Here is a 14,966-nt window from a genome sequence, read left to right as displayed (position 1 = left end):
TGGAGTCTGGCTCTGTCACCCAGGCTGGAGTGCAATGACATGATCTCTGCTCATTGTAACCTCTGCTTCCCAGCTTTAAGTGATTCTCCTGCCTCAGCCTCCCAAGTAGCTGGTATTACAGGAATGCACCACCAAGTCCCGCTAATTTTTGTATTTTTAGTGGAGACAGGGTTTCACCATGTTGGCCAGGCTGGTGTTGAACTCCTGACCTCAAGTGATCCGCCCACCTTGGGAATGCTGGGATTATAGGTGTGAGCCACCGCACCCGGCCAGTTTGATACTTTGATTTATAATCACTATGGTCTTGAGGACCCTGAAGCTTTTAAAATGTTCTGGTATGGGTATAAGGAAGAATGCTGTTTGCAAAGGTTTGTTCTGAGTTTGCTTGAGAGTCGTTGCCCCACTGTGTTGTAGATTTAGCCAGCAAGTTAGTTGTCTCGTAAGTTAAATTCTTACTGTATTTTCTCCTATAGTTCATAGTGTTTTTCTGTTTCTGTATAGAAAGTGTTCATTATTTCAATTAATTGCTGACATGTAAAAGAAAAAAGTGTTCATTATGATATGAGTTCTGTCATGTTTACAAATTATATATTCAACATATCGGAGCTTCACATTTGCTACTGATAATGAGAACAAAATATTGCTTTAAAAGCACCAGGCTCCTAGCCTCAAGGGATCCTCACAAAGTGCTGGGATTACAGGTGTGAGTCACCATGGCTGGTCCCAAATTGCTTTTTTTTTCCCCCCTTTATGTTTTTTTTTTTTTGGAGACAGGGTCTGGCTCTGTTGCCCAGTCTGGAGTGCAGTGGCAGAATCATAGCTTACAGCAGCCTTGAATCAAGCCTTGGCACAAAGGATCTTCCTGCCTCAGCCTTTAGACCAGCTGGGAGTACAGGTGCATCCCACCATGCCTAGCTAATTAAAAAACATTTTTTTGGTAGAAATGGGGTCTTGTTATGTTGCCAGGGTAGGTCTCAAACTCTTGGCCTCAAGCAATCCTCCCATCTCGGCCTCCCAAAATGTTGAGATTACAAGTGTGAGGCACCACACCCAACTAGCAACAACCTTAGAAGCTAGATTATGAGCATGATTAAATCCAAAGTATATGAATATAAATGAGATTTTAAAAAATATTTTGTTTTATTATCTATTTATTTATTTAGAGACAGAGTTTCACTCTTGTTGCCCAGGCTGGAATGCAATGGCATGATCTTGGCTCACTGCAACTTCCACCTTTCATGTTCAAGCAATTCTCCTGCCTCAGCCTCCCGAGTAGCTGGGATTTACTTTCAAAGGCAACTATATATCTAGGAATGGTGGAGTTAGATGTATCTTACTGTATTTCTGTCGTATTGACTAAAACATCAGGTGCAGAGAGCACATAAAGTTGTCTGAAGAGTTCATGTTTTATGAGGAGTTTTTTAGGGAGGGTTAATGGAGAAAGTGTTATTAGAATGAGTTCAAAACTGGAGTCCTGAGTGTGGATGCCACTTAATTTTCCTGAACTTTAGTTTTTCCATTTAACTCTTCTGATTATGGACTCTTTTTTTATTTTTTATTTATTTATTTATTTTTTTGAGACGAAGTCTTGCTCTGTTGCCCAGGCTGGAGTGCAATGGCTGGATCTCAGCTCACTGCAAGCTCTGCCTCCCGGGTTTACGCCATTCTCCTGCCTCAGCCTCCCGAGTAGCTGGGATTACAGGCGCCCGCCACCTCGCCCGGCTAGCTTTTTTTGTATTTTTTGGTAGAGACAGGGTTTCACCGTGTTAGCCAGGATGGTCTCGATCTCCTGACCTCGTGATCCTCCCGTCTTGGCCTCCCAAAGTGCTGGGATTACAGGCTTGAGCCACCGCGCCCGGCTAATTTTGTAGTTTTAGTAGAGACAGGGTTTCTCCATATTGGTCAGGCTGATCTCGAACTCCCGACCTCAGGTGATCTGCCCACCTCTGCCTCCCACAGTGCTGGATTACAGGTGTGAGCCACTGCGCCCGGCTTACAGACTCTTAAAAAAAAAAAAAAAAAAACATTATTACAGAAAACTTTCATCGTGTACAAGCAGAGAAGAATACAATATGCCTGGTGTTTCCATCACTGTGTATTAACAGTGATCCATACATGATCAATTTTGATTCATCTAGACCCCTATTCGCTAGCCCATTAGTTTGAAGCACGTCAAAGAAGCCTTACCTTTTTATCTGTAAATATTTCAGTACTTACTTCTAAAAGGTCATAACGTCTTTCAGTCTTGAAGTGTCCAAGTGTGTAAGGAACTCTCATGCCATTTGCTCACATTCAGCAGTTGTTAACATTTTGCCCTATTGGCTTTATCATGCTATATATAATGCAAACATACATATATTATTTTCTGAACCATTTAAGAGTAAGTTGGAGACTTCAGTGTATTTTTTTTTTTTTTTTGAGATGGAGTCTAGCTCTGTTGCCCATAGTTGAATAAAAAATTACATAAACCTAACACTTTGGGAGGCTGAGGCAGGATGATTACATGAACCCAGGAATTAGATACCAGCCTGGACAGCACAGGAAGATCCCATTTCAACAACAACAAAAAGAAAAGATTAGTTGGGTGTGATAGCACACAGCTCTGGTCCCAGCTACTCAGGAGACTGAGGCAGGAGGATTGCTTGAGCCCAGGAGATTGAGGCTGCAGTGAGCTGTGTTCACACCACTGCACTCCACCCTGGGTGACAAAGGGAGACCCTTTCTCTTGGAGGGGAAAAATGGATTAAGAGACCTAGAAAATAAGTCCAGAAGCCGTAAGTTTTTTTTTTGTTTTTTTTTTTTTGAGACAGAGTCTCGCTGTCACCCAGACTTGAGTGTAGTGGCACAATCTCGGCTCACTGCAATCTCCACCTCCTGGGTTTAAGCAATTCTCCTGTCTTAGCCTCCCGAGTAGCTGGGATTATAGGTGTGCACCACCATGCCTGGCTAATTTTTGTATTTTTAGTAGAGATTGGGTTTCACCATGTTGGCCAGGCTGGTCTCGACCTCAGGTGATCCGCTCTCCTTGGCTTCCCAAAGTGCTGGGATTACAGGTGTGAGCCACCATGCCCAGCCTCATAATAGTTAAGATATAAAAATAAATGATGTCAGTTCAGAGCCAAAAATAAGAAACGAAAAAATGAGAAAGGGGGAGATTATTAAAAATAAAAACATTGTAAGTTGAGTTTAGTAACAATATGAAAGACCAAATGAAGATTCTTTTTTTCTTTCTTTTTGAGACAGAGTTTCACTCTGTCACCCAGGCTGGAGTGCAGTGGTGCAATCTCGGCTCCCTGCAACCTCCGCCTCGTGGGTTCGAGTGATTCGCCTGCCTCAGCCTTCTGAGTAGCTGGAACTACAGGTGCACGCCACCACTCCTGGCTAATTTTTGTATTTTTGTAGAGACTGGGTTTCGCCATGTTGGCCAGCATGGTCTCGAACTTCTCACCTCAAGTGATCCACCTGCCTTGGCCTCCCAAAATGCTCGGATTAGAGGCATGAGCCACTTTGCATGGCCCCATCTTGTATTTTATTTTATTTATTTAGTTATATATAATTGTAGTTCTACCCACAGAGGAGGGTGAGATAGGAGGATCACTTGAGTCCGGTATTTCAAGGTTGGAATGAACTATGACTGAGCAATTGCATTCCAGCCTGGGCAATAGAGTGACACCTATGTCTCTTAAAAAAAAAAAAAAAAGATGAATAACTTCCTGACAAATAAAAAGAAAATTTAGAGCTAGGCACAGTGGCTCACACCTCTAATCCTGGCACTTTGGGAGCCGAGGTGGGTGGATCACTTGAGATCAGGAGTTCAAGACCAGCCTGACCAACATGGTGAAACTCTGTCTTTATTAAGAATACAAAATTGGCCGGGCGCGGTGGCTCAAGCCTGTAATCCCAGCACTTTGGGAGGCCAAGACGGGCGGATCACGAGGTCAGGAGATCGAGACCATCCTGGCTAACACGGTGAAACCCCGTCTCTACTAAAAAATACAAAAAACTAGCCGGGCGAGGTGGCGGGCGCCTGTAGTCCCAGCTACTCCGGAGGCTGAGGCAGGAGAATGGCGTAAAACCCGGGAGGCGGAGCTTGCAGTGAGCTGAGATCCGGCCACTGCACTCCAGCCCGGGCGAAAGAGCAAGACTCCGTCTCAAAAAAAAAAAAAAAAAAAAAAGAATACAAAATTAGCTGGGCATGGTGGCACACACCTGTAATCCCAGCTGCTTGGGAGGCTGAGGCAGAATTGCTTGAACCCAGGAGGTGGAGGTTGTAGTGAGCTGAGATCGTACCGTTGCACTCCAGCCTGGGCAACAGGAGCGAAACTCCGTCTCAAAAAAAAAAAAAAGAAAAGAAAAGAAAGAAAATTTAGGCCGGGGACAGTGGCTCACACCTGTGATCCAAGCACTTTTGGAGGCCAAGGCAGGAGGACCACTTGAGTCCAGGAGTTGGAGAGTAGCCTGGGCAACACAGGAAGACCTCATATCTAAAAGCGAGAAAAAAAAAGGAAATTTCAAAAAACTGGTACAAGGAAGGAAAACACACACACACACACACACACACACACACACAGATCATTGGTTGGGCATGGTGGCTCCCAGCACTTTGGGGGGCCGAGGCAGGTAGATCACTTGAGGCCAGGACCAACATGGCAAAAACCCATCTCTAAGAAAAATACAAAAATTGGCTGGGCACGGTGGCTCACACCTGTAATCCCGGCACTTTGGGAGACTGAGGCAGGCGGATCACGAGGTAAGAAGTTCGAGACCATCCTGGCCAACATGGTGAAACCCTGTCTCTACTAAAAATACAAAAATTAGCTGGGTATCGTGGCACGTGCCTATAGTCCCAGCTACTTGGGAGGCTGAGGCAAGAGAATCACTTGAACCCGGGAGGCAGAGGTTGCAGTGAGCTGAGATTGTGCCACTGTACTCCAGCTTGGCGACAAAGCGAGACTCCATCTCAAAAAAAAAGTGAAATGCAAAAATTAGTCGGGTGTAGTGGCAGGCGCCTGTAATCCTAGCTACTTAGGAGGCTGAGGCAGGACAATGCCTTGAACCCGGGAGGCGGAGGTTGCAGTGAGCCAAGATCGTGTCACTGCACTCCAGCCTGGTTGACACAGTGAGATTTGTGTCAATTTTTTCTATCTCAAAAAAATTAAAATAGGCCGGGTGTGGTGGCTCACGCCTGTAATCCCAGCAATTTGGGAGGCCAAGGTGGGCGGATCACAAGGTCAGGAGATCGAGAGCTTCCTGGCTAACACGGGGAAACCCTGACTCTACTAAAAATACAAAAAAAATTAGCCGGGCGTCGTGGCCAGCGCCTGTAGTCCCAGCTACTCTGGAGGCTGAGGCAGGAGAATGGCCTGAACCCGGGAGGCGGAGGTTGCACTGAGCCAAGATCTTGCCACTGCACTCCAGCCTGGGTGACAGAGCGAGACTCAGTCTCAGAAAAAAAAAAAAAAAATTAAAGTAAAATAAAAAATAAAACATTAATACAGATCTCTGGAGGTTGAGGCTGCAGTAAGCTATGATTGCGCCACTCACTCCAGCCTGAGTGACAGAACAAGACCCTGCCTCCCAAAATATAAGTTAATCTTTGAATGAGTAAACATTTAAAAGATACAAAAATGTATTCAGTGCAAAAGCTCCCTATATCAGGACCCCCCCCAAAACCCAGTTCTCCCTGACAAGTCATTATTATTACTAGCTTCTGGTGTCTTTTCCAGTGAGAATTCTTGTGTATGAAAGAAAATACATACAAAAGTGTATATACATGTTCTTTCCTCTGCAACAGGTTTTTTCTTAAACTTTTTTTTTTTTTTCTGAGACGGAGTCTCGCTCTGTTGCCCAGGCTGGAGTGCAGTGGCCGGATCTCAGCTCACTGCAAGCTCCGCCTCCCGGGTTCACACCATTCTCCTGCCTCAGCCTCCCGAGTAGCTGGGACTACAGGCGCCCGCCACTGCGCCCGGCTAGTTTTCTGTATTTTTTTTTAGTAGAGACGGGGTTTCACCATGTTAGCCAGGATGGTCTCGATCTCCTGACCTCGGGATCCGCCCGTCTCGGCCTCCCAAAGTGCTGGGATTACAGGCTTGAGCCACCGCGCCCGGCCAACTTTTTTTTTTTTTTAAGACAGAGTCTCACTTTGTCTCCAGGCTGGAGTGCAGTAGTGTGATAACGGCTCACTGCAACCTCCACCTCCCAGGTTCAAGCAATTCCCCTGCCTCAGCCTCCCAAGTAGGTGGGACTACAGGTGTGCACCACCACGCCCAGCTAATTTTTTGTATTTTAGTAGAGACGGGGTTTCACCATGTTAACCAGGATGATCTCGATCTCCTGACCTCGCGATCCACCCGCCTCGGCCTCCCAAAGTGCTGGGATTACAGGCATGAGTCACCATGCCCGGCCCAGGTTTTTTCAAAAATGTTAGTGGATTAGAATGTTTTCTTTTTGTCTCTTGACTTCCCTTCCTTTATTTTTATTTATTCATTTATTTGTTTGTTTGTTTGTTTTTTTTGAGACAGAGTTTGGCTGTCACCCAGGTTGAAGTGCAGTGGCACAATCTCAGCTCACTGCAACCTTTGCCTCTCGACGTAGGGATTCAAGTTATTCTCCTGCTTTAGCCACCCGAGTAGCTGGGATCACAGGTGTGTGCCACCACACCCAGCTAATTTTTGCATTTTTTGTAGAGACGGGTTTTTGCCACGTTGGACAGATTGGTCTTGAACTCCTGGCCTCAAGTGATCTGCCCACCTCGGCCTCCTAAGGTGCTGGGGTTACAGGTGTGCCTGGTGTACTAACCTAATGTTTTTTATGCTTGCAAATTGTATTAATCATCTTGTGAATCACTGCAACGGAAATGCATATGTAAATTAAAATGTAAAAACTATTTACATTTTCTGAGTTCATAAGACTCAGAGTCTTAACATTTTTCTTTGGATTTTTATAATTACAGTATACATTGTAAAATTTTTGATAATTAGTAAAACTAAAAGTGTGACATTTTCATAGGAAATCTTAAGCTTAGTGGGACTTCCTTTCCACTTAGCTTAATGAATCCTTGAAATAATATACATCATTGCTAGAATGAGACAGGTTTAGCTTTCATTCTGTTCCAATCATGTTTGATTTATATTCATGTAGATTCTAACACAATTTTTACATGTAAGTAGGTAGATCAGAATGGTGGAGTTTTGCTTATGTATTCATTTACTAAATGTATTTTGAGTTCCTGCTGTGTACTGGACATTCTACTAAGTACTGGTGATGAGTGGTGAACAAAGCTACTGAAATCTCTGCCCTTAGAGCTTATAAGGGTCTCAGTTCTTTGTTCTTCTCAACTGTGTTTGAAAAAGCATATAGCAGTCATTGACAATAAAGGATTTTTAATGATTTAGCAGCTGTCAATTCAGTTAGGTCCTCCTCTTTTAGTTTTGCTAGAAGCAGATAATTTGAAACCAGCAGACATGGAAGAGGTTTAGGTTTTTTAATAAGTCATTAGGGCCCTTTGCATTCTCATTTTCTGAGAAGCAAAGTAAAAAGGTTTTATTGAGACCTAACAAAAGGTTATTAATTGTACTTCTTACCATTCACCTATAGGGACTCGCAATCAATTAGGGTTTCACCAGAGAAAGAGAACCAGATGGAGTTTATGTATGTGTATAAATATACAGACACATATGTATGCATGTATACACATGAATATTGTGTGTATTATATGTATTATAAATATATATACACTATATAAAATTTTCAACAGGTTTATGTACATATAAAGAGATTTTTTTTTTGCGAGGAACTGGCTTACATAATTGCTGGGGCTGGCCAGGCAAGTCTGATATCCACAGGGGGGCGGGCTGTCAGGTGGATGTTTCTTCTTCAGGGAAGCCTTAGTTTTGCCCTTAGGGCCTTTTACTGATTGGATGAGGCCCACCCTGATTATGGAGGCCAATCTTCTTAACTTCAAATCAGCTGATGTTACTCATATCTACAAAATATTTTCATAACAATATCTAAGTTAGATTTTGATTGAATAGGTACTATAGTTTAGATAGTTTGACACATAAAACTATCATAGGCACCTTATTTCTTTTTTTTTTTTTTTTTTTTTTTGAGGTGGAGTCTCGCTTTGTCGCCCGGACTGGAGTGCAGTGGCCGGATCTCAGCTCACTGCAAGCTCCGCCTCCCGGGTTTACGCCATTCTCCTGCCTCAGCCTCCCAAGTAGCTGGGACTACAGGCGCCTGCCACCTCGCCCGGCTAGTTTTTGTATTTTTAGTAGAGACGGGGTTTCACCGTGTTAGCCAGGATGGTCTCGATCTCCTGACCTCGTGATCCGCCCGTCTCGGCCTCCCAAAGTGCTGGGATTACAGGCTTGAGCCACCGCGCCCGGCCAGGCACCTTATTTCAACCAGTATACTCAAAGGTTTGGGAAAGTTGAAGTAATGAACTAATGTTCATTTAAATATACCTTTGTATTTTAAATTTGTGTCTGGTAAATGTTTAACTCTTAGATCATGTACATACTTAAATATGTATTTAAATACATGATGCAAATTTTAATATAATTATAAACTATTTAAATATATTTTCATCTAATTGTTGGAACTGTGGATTTAATTTGTTCAGTTGTGGAAAGTTAACACCAGTAACCTTTTTTTTTTTTTTTGAGACGGAGTCTCGCTCTGTCGCCCAGGCTGGAGTGCAGTGGCCGGATCTCAGCTCACTGCAAACTCCGCCTCCCGGGTTTACGCCATTCTCTCGCCTCAGCCTCCCGAGTAGCTGGGACTACAGGCGCCCGCCATCTCGCCCGGCTAATTTTTTGTATTTTTTTAGTAGAGACGGGGTTTCACCGTGTTAGCCAGGATGGTCTCGATCTCCTGACCTCGTGATCCGCCCGTCTCGGCCTCCCAAAGTGCTGGGATTACAGGCTTGAGCCACCGCGCCCGGCCCACACCAGTAACCTTAATGGCAAAGCCAGTCTTCACTGACAAACCAGGCAACTAAATAAATAACACTGACTTTCTGCCAGAAAGTCTGACTCCTTTATTCCAATTTTAATAAATGAGTAATATACATCTGTAAGGTAACCACCTCTTTTTGGATTTTTGTTTTTGCGAGGAGGAGCCTTGCTCTTTCACCCAGGCTGGAGTGCAGTGGTGCCATCTAGGCTCACTGCAACCTCTGCCTCCCAGGTTGAAGCGATTCTCCTGCTTCAGCTTCTGGAGTAGTTGGGATTATAGGTGTGTGCCACCATGCCTGGCTAAATTTTGTATTTTTAGTAGAGACAAGTTTCACCATGTTGCCCAGGCTGAAACATGTATAGGACACAAAACCCTACTGTGGAACTTTTTGATATCTGGGTTAGAGGCCTCTCAGAGACCTGTATTGTATTTCTCTTTTGTCACCAGTGGTCCCTTTGTTTGGTATCTTGGAGGTTTTTACTACCCATGTTTCACACAAGTTCTGCAGTAAGATTTAGGGTGGTTGAGAGGAGATGCCTGTATATAAGAGAATAGCAGTTGTGAGAAGTGGAGATGACAAGAGATCAGTCTAATGCCTTGACCTTGTGCTAGTTCTCAGGCAGATCAGTAGGAGCATGTGGGTGTTGATCTTAAACCTATGTTTCTGTGTACCCCTTAGAATGTCTTCTTATACACCCAAGAGACAGGTTCATCTTTTGAAGACTTTTGGTACACTATAGCCCTTTTCCTGCGTGCCGTGGTTTGGATGTTGTGCCCTCCAAACTCATGTTGAGATGTGATCCCCAGTGTTGGAGGTGGGGCCTAATGGGAGATGGTTGGGTCATGGGAGTAGATTCCTCTTGAATGGATTACATTAATGCCCTCCCTGGAGTAGACGTGACTTTTCACTTTGTTAGTTCCCTAGAGAGCTGGTTTTTAAAAAGAACCAGCACACCTCCAACCTTGCTTCCTTTCTTGCCATGTGATCACCGCATACTGGTTCCCCTTGACCTTCTGCCATGACTGAAAGCAGCCTGATTCCCCCTCATCAGATGCAGATGCACAGTCATGAACTTTACAGCCATGAGAATTGTGAGGCAAATAAACCTTTTTGCTTTGTAGATTACCCAGTTTCAAGTATTCCTTTTCAGCAACACAAAATGGACTAAGAAACTGGGCTTGCTTTTTTTCACGTTTGCTTTTTTTTTGAGACGGAGTCTCCCTAGTTCTGTCGCCCAGGCTGGAGTGCAATGGCGTAATCTTGGCTCACTATAACCTTCGCCTCCCCAGTTGAAGCACTTCTCCCACCTCAGCCTCCTGAGTAGCTGGGACTACAGGTGTGCACCACTATGCCTGGCTAATTTTTGTATTTTTGATAGAGACGGGGTTTCACCACATTGGCCAGACTGCTCTCGAACTCCTGACCTCAAGTGATCTGCCCGCATGTTTGCTCTTTTTTAAAACTGTGTTACAGTTTTCATGATTGCATGTTATTCCACACTTTGATGTACTGTAATTTGACCACAGTGTACTGGTAGAGGATTAGGGTATTTTTCATCGTTTGCTATCGAGCAGTCTGCAGAGCATGGCCATGATTGCCTTGTGACAAGGATATGTTTTGAGAGATGCGTCGTTGGGCGATTTTGTCTATGTGTGGACATCATTGAGTGTACTTACACAAACCTAGATGGTATAGCCTATTACACACCTAGGCTATGTGGTGTAACCTATTGTTCTTAGGGTGCACATCTGTACGTTTATTACTGTATTGAATACTATATGCAGTTGTTACCCAATTTTGGGTATTTGTGTATCTAAACATATTTAAACATAGAACGAGTACAGTAAAAATACAGTAGAAAGGATAAAAAGTGATACACCTGTGTAGGACACTTACCATGAATGGAGATTCCAGGCCTTGAAGTGAGTCAGTGACTGAGTGGTGGTAGGATTTGAAGGCCTAGTACATACTGTACACCACCGTAGGCTTTGTAAACATTGTACACTTAGGCAATACTAAATTTATGGAAACGTCTTCCTTCAATAATAAGCCAATTTATTGTAAGTTTTTAACTTCATAAACCTTTTAATTTTGTTTAGCTTTTTGATTCTTTTTTTTTTTTGAGACAGAGTCTTGCTTTGTCGCCCAGGCTGGAGTGCAATGGCCGGATCTCAGCTCACTGCAAGCTCCGCCTCCTGGGTTTATGCCATTCTCCTGCCTCAGCCTCCCGAGTAGCTGGGACTACAGGCGCCCGCCACCTCGCCCGGCTAAACTTTTTGACTCTTGTAATAACAACTTACAAACATATTGAAGGGTTGTACAAAAATATTTTCTTTCATTATATCCTTATTCTATAAGCTTTTTTTCTTTTTCTTTTCTTTTCTTTCTTTATTTTTTTTATTTTTTTAAACGGAGTCTCACTCAGTAGCCCAGGCTGGAGGGCAGTGGCACAATCTCGACTCACTGCAATCTCCGCCTTCCAGGTTCAAGCAGTTCTCCTGCCTCAGCTTCCCATGTAGCTGGGATTACAGGCGCAGACCACCATGCCCAGCTAGTTTTTGTATTTTTAGTAGAGATGGGGTTTCACCATGTTGGCCAGGATGGTCTCTATCTCCTGACCTTGTGATCCGCCCACCTTGGCCTCCCAAAGTGCTGGGATTACAGGCATGAGCCATTGTGCCTGGCCTTAAGCTTTTTTCGTATTAAGAAAAATTCATTTGGCCAGGTGCAGTGGCTCACGCCTGTAATCCCAGCACTTTGGGAGGCTGAGGCGGGCAGATTGCTTGAGCCCAGGAGTTGGAGACCAGCCTGGGCAACATTGTGAAACCCTGTTTCTACTAAAAATATAAAAATTAGCCAGGTTCGGTGGTATACACCTGTAGTCCCTCCTACTAGGGAGACTGAGGCAGGAGGATTGGTTGAGCCCAGGAGGCAGAGGTTGCAGTGAGCTGAGATCATGCCTCTGCACTCTAGCCTGGGAGACAGAGTGAGACTCTATCTCAAAAAACAAACAAAAAACAATTCATTTATGTCTGGGCATAGTAGCTCATACCTGTAATTGGGAGATTGAGATGGGAGGATCACTTGAGCTCAGGAGTTTAAGACCAGCTTGAGCAACATAACAAGACTCCGTCTCTACAAAATATTTAAAAATTAGCTGGGTGTGGTGGCATGCACTTGTGGTCCCAGCTGCTCGGGAGGTTTAGGCAGGAATATTGCTTCAGCCTGGGAGGTTGAGGCTGCAGTGAGCTGTGTTTGCACCAGTGCACTCAAGCCTGGTGTACAGATGGTGACTCTGTGTCAAAAAAAAATCATTTTCACTTTTTAAACTTTTTTATTGACAGTGCAAACATAAACATGTTAGCTTAGGTCTTACACAGGGTCAGGATCATCAGTATCACTGTCTTCTCAGTCCACATCTTGTCCCCCTGGAAGGTCTTCAGGAACACTAACACACATGGAGCTGTCATCTTTGATAACAATTCCTTCTTTTGGAATACCTTCTGAAGGACCTGTCTGGGGCTGTTTTACAGTTAACCTTTTTTCCTTAATAAGTAGAAAGAATACACTCTTAAGACAGCAATAGGCCAGGTGTGGTGGCTCACGTCTGTAATCCTACCACTTTGGGAGGCTGAGGTGGAGGGATCAGTTGAGGTCAGGAGTTCAAGACCAGCCTGGCCAACATGGTGAAACCCTGTCTCTACTAAAAAATACAAAAGTTAGCTGGGTGTGGTGGCATGGACCTGTAATCCCAGCTACTTTGGAGACTGAGGCAGGAGAATTGCTTGAACCCAGGAGGTGGTGGTTGCAGTGAGCTGAGATCATGTCATTGCACTCCAGCCGTGGCAACAGAGTGAGACTCTGTCTCAAAATAAAATAAAATTAAATTAAATTAAAACAACAATAAAAAGTATAGTATATTGGCCAGATGCAGTGGCTCATACCTGTAATCTCAGCACTGTGGGAGGCCGAGGCAAGTGGATCACTTGAGGTCAGGAGGTTGAGACCAGCCTGACCAACATCGTGCTACTGCACTCCAGCCTGGGTGACAGAGCGAGACTCTGTGTCAAAAAAAAAAAAAAAAGTATAGTATAATAAATACATAAATCAGTAACATAGTCATTATCTATGTCAAGTGTTAATACTGTACATAATTGTATGTGCTGTACATTTATTTGATGGGCAGTACAGTAGGTTTGTTTATACCAGTATCATCACAGACATGTGAGTAATGCTTTGTGCCATGACGTTACCACTATAGTGTCACTGGGCAGTTGGAGTTTTTCAGCTTCATTATAACCTTATGGGACTGTTGTTCATATTTGTGGTTTGCTGTTGACTTAAATGTTATGTGGTGGGTGAGTATATATGTCATTTAGTACTCAGAGGACTATGGCATCTATCTTTATTTATTTATTGAGATGGAGTCTTTATTTATTTATTTATTGAGATGGAGTTTTGCTCTGTACACTACAGTGGAACCTGTGAATAGCCACTACATTTCAGCAGCCTGAGCAACAGAGCAAGACCCCATTTATTTTTCTCTATAAAAAATAAATGGTTTTATGCATTGTGATTTTGACAGATATTACCAAATTAATTGCCTCAGATATTGTTCCAGTTTACATCTAGCAGCAATGAATGAGTGCCCATTCCCTCCTTTCACTCTTACCAATATAGGATTAAGTTTTTTTTTTTTTTGAGATGGAGTCTCCCTTTGTTGTCCAGGCTGGAGTGCAGTGGCGTGATCTTGGCTCACTGCAACTTCTGCCTCCCAGGTTCAAGCAATTCTCCTGCCTCAGCCTCCCGAGTAGCTGGGATTACAGGTACACACTACCACGCCTGGCTAATTTTTGTATTTTTAGTAGAGATGGGGTTTCACCATGTTGGCCAGGCTGGTCTTGAACTCCTGACTTCAGATAATCCACCTGCCTCAGCCTCCCAAAGTGCTAGGAGGGAGCCACAGTGCCAGGCCCACCCCAGCCTTTTTTTTTTTTTTTTTTTTTTTTTTTTTTAAAGACAGAGTCCCCAGGCTGGAGTGTGATGACATGATCTCAGCTCATAGCAACCTCTGCCTCCCGGGCTCAAGCGATTCTTATGCCTCAGCCTCCTGAGTAGCTGGAATTACAGGTGTGCACCACCATGCCTGGCTAATTTTTTGTGTTTTTAGTAGAGATAGGGTTTCACCATGTTGGCCAGGCTGCTCTCGAACTCCTGACCTCAGGTGATCCACCCAACTCAGACTCCCAGAGTGCCGGGATTACAGGCATGAGCCACCACACGAGGTCTAGGATTAAGTTTTTAAATCTTTACTAATCCTTACGGATTAAAAATGGTTCCTTGGTGGGATTGTATCTTAAATTTCTTATGAGTGAAGTGGAACATCTTTTTATATTTTTTTTTTTTTTTTTTTTTTTTGAGACGGAGTCTCGCTCTGTCGCCCAGGCTGGAGTGTAGTGGCCGGATCTCAGCTCACTGCAAGCTCCGCCTCCCGGGTTTACGCCATTCTCCTGCCTCAGCCTCCCGAGTAAGCTGGGACTACAGGCGCCTGCCACCTTGCCCGGCTAGTTTTTTGTATTTTTTAGTAGAGACGGGGTTTCACCATGTTAGCCAGGGTGGTCTCGATCTCCTGACCTTGTGATCCGCCCGTCTCGGCCTCCCAAAGTGCTGGGATTACAGGCTTGAGCCACCGCGCCCGGCATCTTTTTATATTTTTAAAAGGCCGTATGTATGTCCTTTTCTGTGAACTGTTTATATTCTTTGCCTATTTTGAGTTTAACTTTTGCTAAATTAATTTGCAGGGGAAAAAAATAAAAGAAACCTTTAGTTACTCCAATAAAGGAAGTAAAGCAGATATTCCTAATTGTAAACTGACGTGTTTAACCTTACATTTTTCTGTGGCTACTTCTCCTATTAGAACAAGGAAATACATTTCACTTAGATTTTCTTCTTTCCTTGTCCTCTACCTTCCCATGTTGAAGTAAATGGTATTGGGGTATATATATAT

At 43.8% G+C, this 14,966-nt stretch overlaps 1 protein-coding gene and 1 long non-coding RNA gene across 11 annotated transcripts in view; one reads left to right on the top strand and one right to left on the bottom strand.

Moving 5' to 3' along the window:
* Positions 1-14,966, top strand: part of MTA3 (metastasis associated 1 family member 3) — a 193,920-nt gene that overhangs the window by 15,723 nt on the left and 163,231 nt on the right. The gene's annotated exons all lie outside the window — the stretch shown is intronic.
* LOC117062412 overlaps positions 7,754-14,966 on the bottom strand; it is a 30,493-nt gene continuing 23,280 nt past the window's right edge. The window contains exon 3 of the long non-coding RNA XR_004428359.1: positions 7,754-7,984. This is a non-coding gene — a long non-coding RNA (uncharacterized LOC117062412). The remainder of the gene's footprint in view (positions 7,985-14,966) is intronic.

Source organism: Trachypithecus francoisi, unplaced genomic scaffold, assembly GCF_009764315.1.
Source record: "Trachypithecus francoisi isolate TF-2019V2 unplaced genomic scaffold, Tfra_2.0 Lachesis_group17, whole genome shotgun sequence".
NCBI classification, from domain to species: domain Eukaryota; kingdom Metazoa; phylum Chordata; class Mammalia; order Primates; family Cercopithecidae; genus Trachypithecus; species Trachypithecus francoisi.
This window is presented reverse-complemented; position numbering and strand designations above follow the sequence as displayed.